Source organism: Pteronotus mesoamericanus, unplaced genomic scaffold, assembly GCF_021234165.1.
Source record: "Pteronotus mesoamericanus isolate MK-2021 breed Mesoamerican mustached bat unplaced genomic scaffold, CSHL_Meso_final contig_105, whole genome shotgun sequence".
Taxonomy (NCBI): domain Eukaryota; kingdom Metazoa; phylum Chordata; class Mammalia; order Chiroptera; family Mormoopidae; genus Pteronotus; species Pteronotus mesoamericanus.
Genome location: NW_026555006.1, coordinates 19258791 through 19278148, shown reverse-complemented (window position 1 = coordinate 19278148; position 19358 = coordinate 19258791). Strand labels below are relative to the sequence as shown.

At 37.7% G+C, this 19358-nt stretch overlaps 1 non-coding gene across 1 annotated transcript; it reads left to right on the top strand.

Moving 5' to 3' along the window:
* The first annotated feature begins 282 nt into the window (after positions 1 to 282).
* LOC129071549 (U1 spliceosomal RNA) lies at positions 283 to 439 on the top strand. The gene has a single exon (XR_008529272.1). It is a non-coding gene; the product is annotated as a U1 spliceosomal RNA (small nuclear RNA).
* The last annotated feature ends 18919 nt before the right edge of the window (positions 440 to 19358 follow it).

Sequence of the window (19358 nt, the reverse complement as noted above, 5' to 3'; positions counted from 1 at the left end):
GTTGAATTGGGGATTCTAATTTCAACTGTTCAGTAACGAAATCAGTGAATTTATATAAGCTCTATCCTCTCCATTCATAACCCTGTCACTGCATATGATCTCTGCATTTGTTCTTAAATCCTAATAATCTCTTTTAGTCTTTCTTAGGGGCCTGCTATGGACAGAATTATGCCCCCCATCCCCACTCCAATCTATACGTTGAAGGCCTAACTCTTAATGTGACAATATTTGCAGATAGTGTCTTTAAGAGATGATTAAGGTTGAATGAGGTCACAGGAGTGGAGCCTTAGGGGAGATACCATGATGAGGAAGGTGGTGTTCCCAGGGTGAGGCTCACCCATTGCACTCTGGGTATGCTGACCCCTGCAGTTTCCCCAAAACTGGGAAACTCGACTGCATAACTTGTGGTAGTGCGGGACTGCATTCACACTCTCCCCTGCAAGAGAAAAAAAGAGTGGAGACTTAATCCTACAGAACTGGTAGCCTTATGAGAAGAGAAGAGAGAAATCTTCCTCACTCTGGGCACTCCAGAGAAAGACCATGTTGAGTGTAAGAGCAGCAGTCTGCAAGCCAGAAAAAGAGTTCTTGCGAGAAACCAAATCCTACTGGAACCTTGATCTTGAATTTTCCAACCTTTAGAACTGTAGGAAAATCAATTTTTGTTGTTTAAACTCTGTAGTCTGTGATAATTTTATATGGCAGCCCAAGCAGACTAATACAGGGCCAAAATTGAACATCACAACAAAAACGTGCCAAATAATTAGACCATGTAATTTATAGTTCTTAGACTGACGTAATTTCATGAATGGCATAATTGAGTTCTAATGACAAGAATCTGTGATGTAGAGAAGACATATCATGTTCTTCCTGTCTCTCTTTCTCTGTGTCCCTTAATACTCCCATGATTGCTCTGTCTCTACATTTCTATCTATCGTTGTTTAATTTTACTTTTTTATGTTTAAATAAATCATTGAAATACATGATGGGAAAAAAGTTTTTGCCTTGGGATTGGGCTTAATTTGTTACATTGCTTGTTTTTATGATCCTGGTGTTATCATGAAGACAATCGAGTTCCTTACGGTTTATGGCTAGACTGGCCCATTTTTCTTTTCTTACCCTGGGATTCTAAGAAACTATAGTTACCAAGAAAGGGTTCCAGTAACAGTAATATTTCCCTCTTGACAGGCTGCTTTGATTTATTCTTTCAGAAGGAAAATGATGTCCTTGAAAAAATTTCATCCAATCTCACTTTTGCTTTTTTTAACCACAATCGAAAAAAGGCTAGCTGAATTGTGGACATGAACAAGGCTCGGCTTTTATGTTCTGCTCAAGTGACTACCAACCATCTTTTATAGGATCAAATCCATGGTCTGCGGTTTATTATCACTGGGCCTTGAGCAGGAGAGCTAACCAACCCAAGAGAGTAAATTGGGTGATGTCTTTAATTGAAGGGGATAAAGCAAAAGCATGTCCAAATGTAAGTTAATGTAGTACACCCCTAGGCAGAAATCGGTTATGTGCTTTTTCAGATGTAACATTTTAATTGGCATACCTGATAGAAGGTTAAATAAAATGTACACCAAACCTCATTAGTACTCAATTGTCAAATATCCTCCCTGAAACATGACTAAAACTAGCAGTAAGTGGGTGCAACTCACAATTATGAGAGACCTAGAAGTTGTCTTTAGCAATACCATTTGCAACAAAGAATTTCAACTGGTTCCATTAGACCAACCACTTTTGCTATTTCGTCCAAGAGTTTTAACTTTTAAGCTGGGTATTTGAAAATCCCTTTTCCCCATAGTAGTCCCTTTCAAGTGTCCTTCTGGAAATTATCTGTGGCAGTACATTTCTGATGAGCTGCCACTCTTAAACGATGCCTACACCTGGCATGAAAACAAAATACTGTATCTTAGCATAATGTTTGAAGGTTTTTCTAGAATAAAATGGTTATAAAACCAAGAAATAGTCTTTCCCTACCCCATCTACCTCCCCTCCGCAAAAAACTCTGTAAAGGACCATCTCCTTCATAACAAAGACAGATGTATAAAGATGAATGTCAGAATATCAGAAGTCCTTGAAACTCCCCAAAATAAAAATGATATTCAGATGATCATGAATTCAGAATTTGCCATGGTTACATTTCTTGATTCTCTTTCATGCTTTGGTGAATGAGCTGCCCACATTTTCTCTTGATTTCTGCAACACAACTACCAATGGTTCCAAACATCTTTATCTCTCTACTCTCAGTAAGGAGAAATGCCATAGCACCTTTCACTATGCTACTGGAATTTCTTCAGTCAACAAACATTTATTGAGTCTCTACTTTGTGTCAAGTCCACTGAGGATAACCCAGTGAAAAAGACAACCCCTCCCTCTCAGAAGCTCATTGGCTAGTATGGGAGGGCACAGAAAAACACACAATTGCAATACAGCATGATAAGAACTAAAAATGGGGAAAATACAAAGAGCACTGGAAAGACATAAGAGGGATATCAAGCTCCAGCTTAAAGAAAGGGTCAAATTAAAAGAGCATAGAAGAGGTATTAACTTGAAACCTGAAGCGGAATAAAAAAATCAGGATTTAAAAAAGATAAAGGCTACAGAAAGTACAATGACCATAAGGTAAGACCAAGTGTTTAAAATTTGTGAAAATGCACATGACTCACAGCTTAGTTAATTTAGGTGAGGTGGGAGGCAGTGGTGAGAAATAAAGCAGGAAAGGTAAGTTTTCAAGGTAATGAAGACTTGAAAACTGACTTACAGACTTTGAACTTTATGTTGAAGGCAATGTGGAACACAAAAAGATTTTAAGCTAGGAAGTCACAGGATCATTTTGGCTTTTGAAAAAACTACTCTGGCTGAGATACAAAGAACAGATTGGATTGAGGTACAACTGGAGGCCAAATGGATGGTTGTAAAAAGGTTATTGCAGCAACCCAGCAGCATGAAGAAAAATAAATAAATTTGAAAAACATTTAAGACATACTTTTGACAGATCTTAGTGATAGTCTATTATGAAAATGAGGAAGAAATAATAATCAAAGTGAGAATGAAGTTCATAGCATAAGAGGTTGGATGCATTGGATAAGCAACCAATGGTGAGAGGGAAAAGTTATTTAGTAATGGAGGACTAGCTTTAAAACTAAATGTCCATTTCCACATTCACTGTGAAATAGAAGAATTGGTTGAACATGATAAGTTTGTAGGTGAAGGGGCAGAAGTTGAAGTAGTTTCAACCTAGTGATTTTTCTTTACAAAATCAGAGGCAAAGCCATCTGCTGAGAGGAAGAGAGACAGGATATATGGATGTTTGAAGAGAGTGGAGTGGAGTTTGAAGAAATTTTAGAAAGCTAATATTCAGAATGGGAGAAAAAGTGATGAGAGACCTATAGCAGGAACTTTAGGTGGGATTGATCCATTTAAGGTTGGAGATCATTAAATTAATTAAAATTAATAACACTTAAATGACATTAATTTTCAGAGTTGAGTGATTAATTTTTTTTAATAACATTCATCATCCTAGATAAAAAGAAGCAGCAAAAACAAAAAATCAGACTGCTCTAAAGTGTAGGACTTTTCCAGATGGCTGAGACATTAAAAAAAAAAAACAACCCACAAGGAACTTGAGGATAACAGCAAAAGTAAAAATTGTTCAAAGTAATAGATTATAGGGTTTAGGGAGGGTAAGAAAGTGACAGTGGAGGGGTGTGGCAAACACAGGAAAAGTAAAGGAATCAAGGGATTAGAAGCCCTTAGAACCTGAGGGGGAAATCTAGTAATGATAACAAAGGAAGAGGCAAAGATAGGAACAGGAAACTTAGAAAGATATGGTCAGAGATTGCAATGTTTTAAATTAATATTTCAAAATTGAAGCAGTTTCAGATGATAACAGCAGGTGCTGACATGCTCTGGGGAATGAGTAAATAAGGGTATAGACTGCTGACGACAGGGAATCTAAAGCACAGGGACCGGAGTGGATATACCATCTTGGAAGTACTCAGTAAGGTGGAAAAAAATGGGAGGAAGAAAAAGAATGTAAAGTCAGCGCTAATTTCTTTAAGGGATGAGGGGGAAATAACCAGTTAGTCGAGTGATGACACCAACAGTTTTGTGTGGAGGGTGGAGTGAACCTTAATGAATAGAGATTTTTGTATGAAAGTGAAAGAGTAATGATCTGGAATAAAAGAGAAAACTACTGACACACCACTAACCCTGAGGTATGTTGGAGACAGAAAGCAGAGGGCAGTGGCCTTTTCTTCCATGAATACATCTCAAAACACTTCTCAGCAATTCTGAAGACCACCCTCTGTGGGTTTATTCAAATTTAATCACCATCTTGAATGGGGCTTAATTTTATCTATATTTGCGAATAGTGAAGACTTTTCTCTCTTTCCAAAACTAGCTGGATTTTCATGGCATGAATATTTGGGACCTCACAGTACAGCTGCTGCACATCAATCTTGCATGAACTCTTAACAAAAAAAAAAAAAAATTCATGTGCCAGCAGAAGGTACGGACCACACTGGGTTTTCCCACCCAGGAATGGTCACCCTGATGTGTAATCAATCAACAGGAAAGGTGTGCCTTCTGCAAAGAAACTCCAAGAGGTCACTTTCCTAGGTGTGATCAATCTCCCCCATGCTGATCATGTTATAGCGATTACCACTCCATCCTAACAGCTTCTTCTCAAGGGAGAAACAAAACTGTATCTGTGAATGTTTAGTATGGTGTGTCTTGTCAGGTTAAATTACCTTGTAACATAACTCACTATAAATTCACCTCATAAGTAAAAAACAGTTGGAGATTTTAAAACACCATCAAAAAGCGTTCTATTTGCGGGTAGAACTATGTTATGCAATTACAACTGAACCATGCCAGTGACCCTCCTCATCAGCAAAAGAGTCAGAATTTCTTTATTTCAGCACAAAAGAAAAAATCTTCCATGCATTATGGCCTGAGGTTCCACCGGACCAAGAAAGTAATATTTGTTCTTATGACCTTTGAAGGAGATTGAAAAAAAATACCTTAGCATTTAATGAGCATCTAATATATGTTAGACTAATGCTGTACATATATACTCTCTTATAAGACTCAGTATAAGCACTACCTCCTCCTGGAAGACTTCGTGATCACCTCCCAAATCAGAGTATGATGTTAATTTTGTGTGTCAATTTGACTGGGCCAAGGGGTGCCCAGATAGTTAGCTAAACATTATTCTGGGTGTGTCATTGGGGATGTTGATGGATAAAATTCATTTTACATCAGCAGGCTGAGTAAAGCAGATTATCCCCCCCAGAGTGGGTGGGCCTCATTCAATCTGCCAAAGGCATGAACAGAACAAAAAATCTCAGTAAGGGAGAATTCACTCTCTCTGCCTGTTTTTGATCTGGGGCACTGGCCGCCTTCTGCCTTCAGAACTGGACTCAGACTGAAACGTATCTTATTTCTCCTGATTCCCAGACCCACAGACTCAGTCTGGAGCTGATACAAAGAGATCCGATCAGATCACTGGGAAGGAGTCGGGAAGGGCCATAGGAGGAGGCTGGTATACAGTCCAGGATAGGATTGGCTGAAAAGCTGAACCACCTCAGGTGTGCATGGAATTATGGGCCAGAAGATTTAAACCGAAAGGCAGACTGGCTCTCTCTGTCGCTTCCTTGAGGATGCCTGGATGATCCTGCTGTAGCCACCTGTCTTTCCCAAAGGATGGCGTTTCAGTGGAGAAGGAGCTCCAGGAATAGTCTAGGATTGGTCTGGCCTGGCGGGGGGTGGCAGGATTCTTCTTCTTTGGGTGCGCACGAGGGGCTGGGCCCTGAGGCAGAAGCCTGCCATTCTTCCAAAATTGTGTAACTTTTGTATCTTATATTGTTTTAGCTTGTAAACTAACCTCATAAAATAACTAAAAACTAACAAGGGGAATAAAAGGGAAATTCCAGAGTGAAAGAGATTTTAGCCTTAGTTAATAGGTTTAAGTGATTAAAGCTGAACTCAACAGCTAAAAAGATTTCAGCCTTAGTTAATAGGCTCAAGTGACTAATGCATGTGGGAAGCTGTTATTCCAAAATGTGTAGCTTTTGAATAAAGACTCCTTTCCTTTTTCACCAAACCTCTACCCCGGATTTTTGCCTAGAGGGTGGAAGCAGGCAACAGGACCATACTTACTGTTCGGTAACAGAAGTACACCATTGACTGTCCTGGATCTCCAGCTCACTGACTGCATGGTCTTAGATATCTCAGCCTCCACAATCATGTGAGCCAATTCCCTATAATAAATAGATAATATATATCCTATTGGTGCTCTGAAGAACCCTAACTAATTCACAGGGTTAGGACCTCATTATCTGTGCTCCTGATGAGCCCTGTGCCACATAGTTACCATCTTTTTTATCTTGCTGTGTATGGTCTATTTTTACTTCTACACTGTAGCTATTTGGGTGAGTCTCATTCATTTCATTTTTATTTTTATTATTTATTTATTTATTTATTTATTTTAATTTTTTACTTTTTTAATTTATTTACTTTTAAAATACATTTGTCTCTGCCTCCCCCCAGAACTGCCAGTGCCTAGAGCAGTATCTAGCCCACAATTGGTGTTCAATGAATGAAATTCATTAAATAATGAATACTCATATTACAGTGAATACTGTTATTATTTTTCTGAGGACACTAAAATACCGAATTATCAGAGAATTTACACAAACCTACATAGCTAGTGTTGGGAGAAACCCCCAAAAGTCTACATTCAGGATCAATTCAGGAGAATTTACACAGAGCCACATTCAAATGTCTAACAGCTTCAGCACGAGAAACTTACATACACAGGCAAAGCAGTTTCTCCCAGAGATGTCCACCACCTGCCAGGACAGGGTCCCTTTTTCACAGGAAGTTAATAGTAAAGCCATATAGTGGGTAGTCATGTAGACCACCAGCGAGAACAATGCAGTCCTAAGCTAACAGAAAGCATTAGACAGTTACCACACTCTGTATATTCATTAACCTCCTTCCTGGGGGCATGACAGTTATCTTTGGGCAGCATTCCGGCTTTCTGGGTCGTCAGCCAAGCCTGAGGCTACAGGGAGTTAAGGTCACAGAAGGTTCAACAGCGAGTCCAGCATTTCCCAGATGCCTTTGCTGCTGGAGCTGTACTATGTCTCTGACTTCCCCTATAGCTAGTAGGTGGTAGAGTTGAGATTTGAACCTGGAAACATCTAACTTCAAATCCTTGCAGATTTTTCTATACTGCTGCACTGCTTCCTACTTCCCTTTTCAAAACAGAATCCCTGAACAATTAAATTTACCTTGAGAATTATTTCCATTAGAATAGCAGAGAGGCAGGGTATAGCATTAAAGAACGTTGGCTGCGGAGACAGAATGCCAGAGTTTGAATCCTTAATCCTCTGCATACTAAACAACTTTAAACAAATTGCCTAGCCTCTCTCTGCCTCAATTTCCTTATCCATAAAATGGGAATAACATGTAGTATTACCTGTGTGTATCAGCAACCCATTGACACAATAATGCTGTCTAAAAATCCACTCTTAAATGTAGTGGCTTAAACAAAAATCATTCTCACAGATCTGCTAATAGACTAAGGCCTGGCTGACCTACATGGGATTTGGGTTGAAGGTAGGAGTGCTTTTCTCACTCTGTTTACAGCAGCTGGGGAAGCTCTGCTTCTTATAAGCAGTCTATGGGTCAACTGGGACAGCCCTGCGCGGAGCATCCTTCCTCCTTGCCCAGCAGGTTTCCCTTATGGCGATGGCAGATTTGCAGGAGGAAGAATGAAATCACACAAAGTCTCTTACAGCCTATGCTTGGGCTGGCATGTGGGCCCACATGTGATTGAGCAAAGTAGTTCACAGGGCCAAGTCAAGGGATGGAGAAATACGATTGTCCCACAATGAAGCATGGCAAGAATGTGAACAATCAGACAGGGAAGAATTAAGAATCAGGCCAAAATGTCAACATACCACCCCAGCTCTTAGGGCTTTTGTGAGAATGTAGTAAGTTGAATGTATCATACACACAACCAGAGCCTGGCACATGTTAAGAGCTGAATAAATATTCTGAATGTTCTGTCTATATATTAAAATAATGTGGCTTTGTCATTAACCAGCTATAAGAGTAAAATAATTCAAAGGGCTTTACTGTGTCTTTTTTGAATAACCTACCACTTGAATTTATAATAGCTGGCCCATTTTCTTCATTAAGTTGCTAAAAGGATCAAATAACATATGGTGACTGATCATGTTTCCAAGAGAATAGAACACCTTAGGAATGCAAAGTATCATACAAGACTAATTCTAGATAACCATTTGGTTAAGGTCAGTAAATCCCTCCAGTTTCAAGTGATAGGAAGCCACAGTTCTTATTTTATAGATGAGGTAAATGCTTCAAGAAAATAAAGTACTATTTCTCTGGCCATAAATCCAAATACTGGCTGAGAAGGGATAGAATTAATGTTTCCTATCTTCTAGATGTTAGCTGGGTCAGAAACTGAACATGGATGCTAAGATTTAATCATCCTTCAGTGTAAGGGGGTTTGCATTCAAATTTTAGAAGTTCAGGGTAGTAAGGAAATCTTCAAGGAATTTCATAGTCTCATCCACTCATTCAGCTAATAAATCCCTGGGAGCTAGGGACACAAAGGTGAAATTCCCTAGTGCCTGTCTTTGGGGACTTAGAGCCATGGAGTCAGAGACTGTGAATGCTACTGTGTATCTCTAAGAACAAACTAATTATCCCACATCATGTGATTCCAGGTACCCATAGGCCATATTCTATCTACTGCTTATCCCCACTGATGAGACAGAAGAGGACAAAAGATAACTATCCTGGATATTATGTCCCTTTTCACTCATGGACATTTTTCTTTCATGACCCTGCTTCCTTTAGGCTTTCCCGTCCTCTGTTACCTGACCCTGTTAAATATCTCTGAACCCCATTTCCCCTGGACAAGTTCTAAGGGCCTTCCCATGGGATTCCTAGAACTTGGAAACCAGAGAACTTGGCTAGATACCAGAAAGGTAATCACCTTAATCCACCTGCCCTTCATCCTTTCAATAGTTACTTATTGACCACATGCCGTGTGCCAGGCACTGCTCTAGGGATTGGGGAGATACAGTGACTATAACAGACAAACATTCCTACCTCTCCTGGCTGTCATTCCCTGTCTTCCTTCCCCACTCTGCTGCAGGTATTTCCTGGCATCCCCCCGAGAAACCAATTGACTTTGAACCCTTGCCTCAGGCTTGGCTTCTGGAGGAACCCAAACCCCAACACCCAGAATCCTTGCCTTCAGTATCAGACCCCAAAATCATCAAAATGAACAATGGAAGAAGTGTGTCCAGTCCTTGAAGACACACTTCATGCCATCTCACATGTACAGCTTGGACTAGGCGCTGGTCCAGTGAATGCAGCCTAAAACTTGTTTCTTGTGTGTAGATCTAAACATCCCAAACCATCATCAGCTCTTTGAAAACCAGACCCTGGTCTTCTATAATATTTGTAACATTTCCCAACCCCTGTACATAAAAAAACACCAAACATATGATGGTGGCACAAAATTTGATCTGAACTAAGTGAAACCAATTCTAATTTGATAATTGATATCATTTACCCACACGAAGATTAAATTCTGGAGCTTACATGACTATATGTTCTGTGCTTAGAAAGATAATTGGACTTTGCCACAACACTATTGCAATCTATTCTGACCCTGAGTCCAAAAGTTTAAAAATGCACATCTCAGGTGTGTTGATCCATGGGTATTGATTTTGAATAATTGCTGATAAAATTCATCTGCATGAACTAAATTATTTAAGTTATATACTTAGGACTCTTCTTGGTGCTAGGAACCTTTAAACTTGATGCATACAAAAGTATCCAGCCACGTAATATGAAAAAATAGAGACATTTACTCAACAATATACAAGATATAAGAAACATTGTACATAAGACAATAATGCCTCAGTCCTCTTCAAAGTAGTCACCTTGGGACCTTGCACTGTGCCCAGCATTCCTTCCACTTTTCAAAACACTTTGCAAAATCCTTTGTTGTGATTGCCATCAGCTACCCCATTGTATTTTCCTGAATCTCACCGACAGTCTGAAACCTCTTCCCTTTCAAAGGTGATTTTAGTTTTGGGAAAAGTCAGAAGTTGTAAGGTGCCAAATCTGGGCTCTAGGTGAGCTGAGTCACCTGAGTGATTTGATATTTTGCCAAAAATCTCTGCAGGACATGTGATGCATGAGCAGGCGTGTTGCTCTGAAGAAGCTTCCAAGCACCAGTTGCCCATCGCTGCAGCCCTTTTGTTGTACTGCAGCTCTCCGCCCACAATAACACTGAGGTTGTACTACTTATTAATTGTCTGGCCTGGAGGGGCATACTCATGATTGGGACAACACCTTCCCAATCAAAAAACACAGTTAACTGAAATTTTGCCATGCCTTCTTCAAGTGTGGAGAACCAGGTGACTTTCACAGGGAAGACTGGATCATAGCCGTAAACTCATGATTCATCTCCAATAATGACGTTTTTGAGAAAATATGGCTCATTGGTAGTGGTTTGAACCAAGTCATTAGCAACTACAGCACAACGTTTCTTCTGCTCTGGTAGCAGAAGCCGTGGAACAAATTTTGCCATGACATGTTTCATGCCAAGATCCTGCATCAAACTCTTGGACACAGTTGTCTTTGAAATCCCTAGGTCAGCTTCTAGTTCCCCCACTGTAAGTACTGATCTTTGTTGATTGCAGTGTGTACACATTCAACATTCTCACGTGTTCTGCTTATTGCAGGCCTTCCAGAACATGGATCACTTTCAACAGATTCTCGACCATCTTTGAAGTGTTTGTGCCACACTTTTATCTGCGCTGCACTCATTGCATTGTCCCTGAAAGCCTCCTGAATCATCCAAAGAGTTTCTGCAGAGGAATGTTCAAGCGTAATGCAAAATTGGATGTAGATTCATTGTTTTACTTGCTCAGTCATTTTGAATGCAATGACCACACAAGACACATGTTCACTCAGTGGTATCTACCACCCCCACTGACTAGTACAGTGAAGTCGTTATTGTTCACATATGCGCATTCCAGTGCACTTTCCTTGGCTGCCAGTTTACATCAATGTCACACAAACTGTTCTCATTATATTAACAATTCTGGACTTTTTCTGGAGAGACCTCATATACTCATATAAACCAAAATAGATAAATTAGTAAAACTCTGTATTTAATGAGGAAAGTTATTTACATTATTTCTAGATAAAAAATTTTAAAAAATCCAGGATTCCATAAAACTTTACTTTTCAAAAGACAGGTATGTGCATAGCTACCTTCCTGAAATAAAGCTTGTAGCTAAAAGGCTGAGGCAAAAATGCACAAGAAATACATTACATTTTAGGAAAAATAAAAATATAATACTCTCTTATGTTAAATGTTGCCTGAGAGATTATGGATTTTAATTGTAAAAAAAAAAAATAGATTCAAGAAGCATAGATCTCAATAGTGCTTTTTGCCATATTTCCCCTTAAGTTGTATTTTGAGGTAAAATGTCCTGTGGGAGTTTCAGATTTTAAGGTGTTGAGTAGATATTCACTTCAATGAGTTATAGTGACTTGAGATTGTCACTCTATTTTTAGTATTATTAGTTGCCTTTCATTATGGTTTTTAACAAATATCTCATTAACTAGGCTTCCCAGTTATAGTCTCTAAAATCTATATATTATATTTTAATAAGAGCCATCTCCTTTTGTTCATGGTGAGGTGGAAAGGCTCTTCTCTTATCCCTCCTCCTTGACGAAATGTTCTCTGTGCCAAATTATGTGGAGTGTTCTTGGCAGCCTCAGGACTAGAAATGAATGACTCTGGAATACACTATATTTTTCCAGCAGTGACATTTGGGCCTCTAGCTTGTTCCCTGACTGGGATCTGAGCGCAAGCTGCACACAGGGTTGCCTTAGGCCTGAGACAGAGTCAGCATGTTGAGTTTGTGCTTCTAAGCATTATTTATCACTGATTCTCTTTGGATGACCAAGAATTGTTCATTTCAATTTAAAAAATAATATAATAAAATCATCTACTCTATGTATTTAAGGAAAATAATAAAAACACAGTCTGAACATATTGATTTTATGTTGACTCTAAAACCTTTTTTTAAGAATAATTATTTCATCTTAAATTAATATAATGCAAAAAATGTAATATTCATATTAAATGGAGACATGACCTGTCTCATTCAAATTACAGAAAATAATTTCTAAATCACTATCATAAAAGTATATGCATGAACACTGAAAAGACCTTTTTCTTTTCTCTAATGTTTCACTCATGCAGAACTATACCCTATTTCTTTGAGACCATCACTTTGGTGCTTATTACTGTGCCATCTTTGGAAGCCAGATCTCCAGATTTCTGTTATAATGAGCCCTAAAGAGAGAAACAAAGAGTGAGACATATAAGATTTTAATGGGAGAGTAATCTTGTTAGAACCAATAAAGCTAAAGCAGGCCCGGAATGATAAATTATTTTGTTTCATCATTTTCAGAACAACATTTGAAGAATATGCCAGCATCTTCTTAAAATGCTGTTCTTTCTTTCTGCTTATAATCCCAAGCAGAATTCTTCAGATATTGTGAAAACACATTCACATTTCATTGCCACAGCTGCCTGGGCAGCTGTATAGAAATCTATCAGTTGATGTTTTTGAAGCATTGACAGGCATTCTGCAGGGAAAATTAAGTAGAAGAGCTAACCCTGAATTAAAGAAATGCAGATCATTCTTATTTTTATGATGAATAAAATTCGAATAAAACACACATGCACACACACACTTTTCAGTTAACACCAGCAAAAGTACACTAAAACCCTCTGAGACTAGATTGGAACATGGGCAAAAATCAATAGGCCAGCCCTAGAGATTATACAACAGCAGCATGGCACCAGGATATTTATTTCTCTGAATGGCAGAGTCAGCTAAATCCTAAATCTGCATTTGCTCATGGGGTTGTGGTTCATTAGAGCCAATCATTTTAAGCAACTTCATAATCAATGTCCATAAGTGAGATGGTATATTGTACAGTGGTCAAAGATTAGCTATTGAAATCAAAATACATGGCCTTGGGTAAGAAAGATTAAATTTCTAAGATAATTATGGGGAAAAACAAATACTCCTCCAATATCTCACCCCATTTCTTGGGTAGCCAACCCCAAAGAAAGTGTATTACTTACATGGCAGAAAGGAGTGTGGACCAATGACAACTGATTGATAAAATAAGTTAAAGTATCAAGAGTAATGAAACAAGATTGATAAGCATGCTAAAATAATTTAATCTTGGAAAGTGGTGAATGAAAGTCTTGAGGGAGAAAATCTAGGCTTTAAATGTTTAAATCTGTGAATTAAATCTGAAAAAAATTAAATATACTTAAGATGAGTGAATTTAAATGCAAAGTTGACTTTTATTTTAAAAACAATTGCACAAACAAAGCAGAACTGCTATGCACAATATCTGAAGAACTGCACCCTCTCATAACCATCTCCCCTACTTCTAACCCTAACCCACTTTTCTCCTATGCATACAGAGACAGTGAGTGTTAGATATATACCAAAGGTATTATTTAGAATGTTCAGTACTTAATCCAAAGGGAAAGCTACATGAATATTAAAGCACATTTGCTTCCTTCTGATGTAAATAATTCCAGTTCACAGAAGCCCAGGGAAATGCACAATAATATTTGTCACTGATCATGATATGAAGTAGTCTATGATTTGAGAAACTAGGTAATTGCATTCTCTGGAATCTGTCCAAATTCCTAGTGCTACACTTGTTACCTGGAGAATATCTTTTCAATGATGTGGACAAAGCGTATGATAAGGTTTTGTGTTCTGGTACACAGAACTGAAATACGATCTTCAATCTCACACACAGTGATTGCATATGGCAGATTAATGTCAAGGAGGCTTTGAACAAGCTAGGTTCATCATCAGAATATTTCTCCACTACTGAGTTATGACCTAATGCGTTTCCCTGCGCTGTCCCAAAGAGATGAGAAAAGATGGCTGGAAATATTATATAGTGTTCATAAAAGAGGTGTTCTTTCCCATCATTCAGAAAAAAAGCAAGGAAAAGATTTGCTAAACTCATTTCCAGAGGGTCATTTATCGTGTGACCATTGAAATACACCTCAATTATTTTGAAATAGATCATACTTTGAATTTTAACCAATTGATATGATCGGGCACACGTTACCAAAGCATCAAGCCACTCATTTGTTTTGGATGTAGTCATCACACATAGTCACCTAGGAGTTTTGTTGGTAAGAACAAATTATAAATGAGGTTACACTTAGAGTTTTGATTTCTATAGGAACCATCTAATTTGATTCTCTTCCAGGACCAAAGACTGTTTCCTATAGTGACAAATTTCTTGCTGTTGGTCTCAAGATGAAACATTGTGGGTGGCTCAGTATAGGCTAGATCAGTGTCTTTTTCATTTGGCTATGCCTCAAAATTACTGTTATTTTGTTGTTGTCGTTCTTCTTCTTCTTCTTCTTCTTCTTCTTCTTCTTCTTCTTCTTCTTCTTCTTATTCTTATTCTTCTTTAGGCTTCCTAATCTTCTGAATCCTAACCTTTGAGATGATTATGGTACAGGTATTTGAAAGCACTTGGGACATATTGTACTAGACCAATCCTCATCTGAGGGGGAAAAAAAACCTAACACCAAAAATGTAGTGAGTGGGTCAATCAAGCAATCTTCAGACTCCATGTGCTGTCCCATCAAATAACAATGCTATCTGTTCTAGTTCGCTAACATAAATCCTGGAAGAGTTTTTAAGCAAGAAATAAATTATTTTCTAGAAATCATGAAGACTCTGCCTAACTAAGCTAAGTAGCCCGTATCTGTACCCCATCTTCAAAGTTGTTAAAATGTATTTTGATGTTCTAGTAATGTGTCTGATTCCTTATCAATTATTTTATCTTCCAAAATTCTTGAGAATTTAAATTCCTCTTGGTGTCTACTGGAGAATTTTGCATGTGTTCACAAAATATATATATCTTTATTGTTATGAAATAAACTAGAGCACTGAAAGAAGACTCATGCTCATACCCTAGTTCTTAAACCTAAGTAAGATCTCTTGATCCTCAGTTTCCTCATGAAGATATTGTACTAAATGTTTTTATCTGTCTTTTCCATCTTTCATCTCTCTCCTACTGTATATTTACATATAATAAACTGAAGAAGACTGGATGATAAGACTCTACACTCCAGAAAATAAAGATGTCTTGACCGCTTCTTAATCGATTTTTGTTTGACACAGCCTTGATCTATTTAGCTGAGCCATAGAACTGAGGAATTTCCTAGGAAAACTGTGTTTTATATGCCTAGAATCTAAAATATTTGTGTCATCTTTAGAATCTAGTAGAAGCATGAATTACACATACCGTTCATTTAATGTTGATCAACCATCCATTTGGCTTCATTGGGGTGCAGATTAGCAGAAGGAGTTTTGATGTGCTCCAAAGGAGCTGAAATCTTAATATTGAGGAGAAAAGAGAGTAACTCAGAAACCTCTTTGCCAAAGACTTGTGGCTGAAATTATATCCTAATGAGATTCTTTAAAAGCCCTCCAGTGCCCCTTTCTGATTTTAAGCAGATGCAACCTGAAATTACTCAAATATTTACATTTATGTCAATGACTCTAATCCATTTTGTCACTTAATTGTATAAAGCACTCTTCTACAAAATAGTAGACTGGTATTTTGAAATAAATTGATTTTTTTAAATGGACATGGATAAAAAAGCTACAGATGGGGTTTTTATATACAGTTGTTTGCTCAGTAGATGGAATATTGAATCTTTCACCCATTAAATGTATCCTCACCACAGATTTGCTGCACCTGCTATTTTACATCTCAGTATATTTTATACTGAATATTTATGATTCTTTCAAATTAATATGGAGACATTAAATGGTCAGAAATAGCCCAATGCTGACATCTACTGGATGCAGAAATGGATGCATTTGACTATCAAAAGAATCCCCATAGCCTGCTTCATAAAGTAAAGGTGTAAGAAACATAAAGCAAAACTTTGCTTTACTTAATAAACATATCTAGTGGTTCATTATAAATCCTTATCCATAACTAAACACAGTCTATATATGAAATATAGTAATATTTCAAAATGGCTAATCTTGGAAATTTAGACGCAATTAGGCTCACAGACCAAGAAACTGTGATATTCTGAATGGAGATGAGCTCAGAAATAATGCACTTTGCCACCGACAGTGCTTTTCAGCCACTACTCCATCCTTTTCAGTGAATGTGGCTTTCCCTCCCTGTGTGTAAATAGAAAGTGTAGCTCTAACTTCATCCTCCTTTGATCCTGAGAAATTGTGTGAGTCCTATTCTAACTGTTCTTTTCCTCACCAACATGGTTTCTTTGGCAGATTTTTTTCTTTGGCTTCTATGAGCCTATTATGAATTATATCTTTCTTTTGCCAAGGCATATTTAATTGCCAGGTAAGTTGTTACAATGGAAAGTCAGACAGCATTGGGTTCAATTTCTAACTCAGTCTTTTATATAAGAATCTGAGTGAAGTAGGTAAGTTATTTAATTAAAATGCAAATAAATGACATTTTATCACACTATTATCCAAAGAATTTATGGCAGTATATGTAAAACACACAACATTGTCTAAAAAGTAGGTGCTAACTAAGTAGTGGTTATTATTATTATTATTGTCATCATCATCATTATTTTCAGCTAAATACATAGAATACCCCAAACTCAAATTTTACTGCTATGTGAAGTCATCAAAGGCAGGGGCCATGGCTTACTTATGTTTTTATCCCTCGCACTTAATACACTACCAGACACAAGTAGACGTTCAGTAAATGTTTGCTAACCTGAGCTCTCTTTCTGAAATGGGTGATATCAGGAATTAACCTTACATCCTACAGAAATTGCACAGTGCTGAAACATATGGCTATTTCTTGGTTAAAAAAAAAATCACAAACAAGGAACAGTAATAAATAGAGGAAGAGGATGACCAGCTCACTACTGTCAATTTGCAGAGTCAATAACATAATAACATAGTCTTCATTATACAACATGAGGGCTTGGACTCATGGTGTTTGGATGTGTCATGAACCTAGCCAATTTCATGGCAGGAGGGTCGGTGCAGGGAAAGAAAATTCTGCTGTTCTGAATCAGAGAAACTGACCCAGATACCGAACTACCTCTTCACAAAGCACATTTACAGTTCTGTGATCTTTGCCCTGCATGGATTTCTATTCAAGGTTCTCCCTGCCGCTAATCACAAACTGTCTCTCATTTGATTCCTGATAAATATTCTAGCCAATAAAATGTATAAATTTTATTGTAAAGCTGAGCCTTACAAATAAAGCTGAGAACCACAGACTTGGGGTTATTTTCCCAGATCAGATATTCAAAGCACATATTTCACAACCGAGATATACTATGTGGAATTCAGTGGAGGAAGGATCTTCAAGGAGAAGCACCCAGTCACATGTCATGTATTACATGCTTTCTGTTTAATTGCATTGTAGGGACTAATAATTTCATATATTACAAACTCAGCTGCATGAAAATATTGGTTCTTTACTTTCTATGATTGATCCTATCTTGCTCTCAAATTACCTGTTTTACTGGGCAATGAGAAAATTGAAGGTAACCAAGTCAAGTAACTCAATCCTGTTTACTTTAAATGATCAGATTAACATAATCTGTAAGGAACTCCTTCAAAGTTTCTCCCATCTCTCTTTCTCCAAGCCAACATAGACTTTGGATCTCAATTATATCTTAATTGCCTTCATATACAGGGAAGAAGGATCTCTAAATAAAAGTGGTATTCCTCGTTCTTTCCTCTAGAGCCTTGTTGGCCACCTTAAAAATGTTCCCTGACCCTCATGATTCTTTATATCCCTCTAGTATAAACTACTGAAACTCATGGCTGGTGAAACTTTGATACTTTCTTAACATGACTGGTAATGTGCATGCCCACTCTGAAAACTTAGCCAGTCTTGGTTTCCACTCATATTACAGGTTTTCTAAAATGTCAGCTACATTTTCCATGTGGCCCCTGCCTTCTGGATCTCTCCTCTTAGCTATCATCTCTTTTGATTTTACAAGGACACTCTGTATCCTTTCCATACCACATGGGAGCCAAGGAAGTTGTCTGGTATCTAGCCTCCTCTTGGCTTAAACATATCACACCATCACCCTGCAGCACCCATACAATGCAGATGTGTGTTATTCTGTTAGGTAGTAACCTCCCCAAAACTAAACAAGTGGAGCACAAGCGCTTCTTATTTCAACTTCCTCCATAAATTCTGCATCTTATGTTCATACACTCTGTTCTCACCTTTCAAGGATGACTTGGGGAAAGCAGATAAAGCACATGGATAAAAATCATTAACATCTGACCTTTCTCTTCTCATCTCCCATCTATCCTTCTCTTCCCCTGACAATGGAAAGGCCTTTATTTTTCTTCCAATTCCTTTGTGGCAGAGACTTCCTCTAAATCATAGTGTCCCTTTCTATTCTCTTTCCCCAGGGTCTTAAAACTGAAAGTCTGTAGACAAAGAAGCCATTGTATCAAGGACAAAGAACTTGTAGGGAAGAGTTTTCAAATGATATGCTCATTACCTGAAGAAAACGTTTGCTCTCCCAAGAGATTGAGATGGTTTTGATTTTAGTCATTAAATGAAACTTTTGTCTACATAGTCCTGGAAGGAATAGTGTAACTTAAATAAGAGATAGAATTAAAACTTAATTCCTTGAAAATTCCACCTAGCTTGTACCCCTATTCAGAAAGGGCTAAAGAGTGAATCTAATGGTTCTTCAGGAAAGAGATTCCTTAATAAGAAGATTTAGAGATTCCTTAATTCATGGCTATTAGCTTTTTCTCATTTGCTCCTCATTCTCATGCTCAGAACATGACCATCACTTGGGGCAACACAGTCCACAATGAGCAAAGAGATGAAGGGAGACTTCTGCATGTCAGAGTCAAAGGATGGGTCAAGTTAGTGCAACATTAATTCATTATTTAGCAATATGAACTCTCAGAAAGTAGTATCAAGCTATGAAATTATTGCCTGGTTTAAGTGCATATGATGGCTAAATGTTCATTCATCCTAATCTCTTTTAAGAGACTTGAGAAACCTTTTTCACCTGACAATGAGATAATTTTTTAAATTAGAAATGGATTTTATTGTCAAACTTTTTTGAAATCATCTAATTCATTTAAATTCATGGCACTGAAGCTATGTCTAATTAACAATTTAGTTTTGGGTTTTTTTTTAAGATTTTATTTATTTTTAAAGGTGAGGGG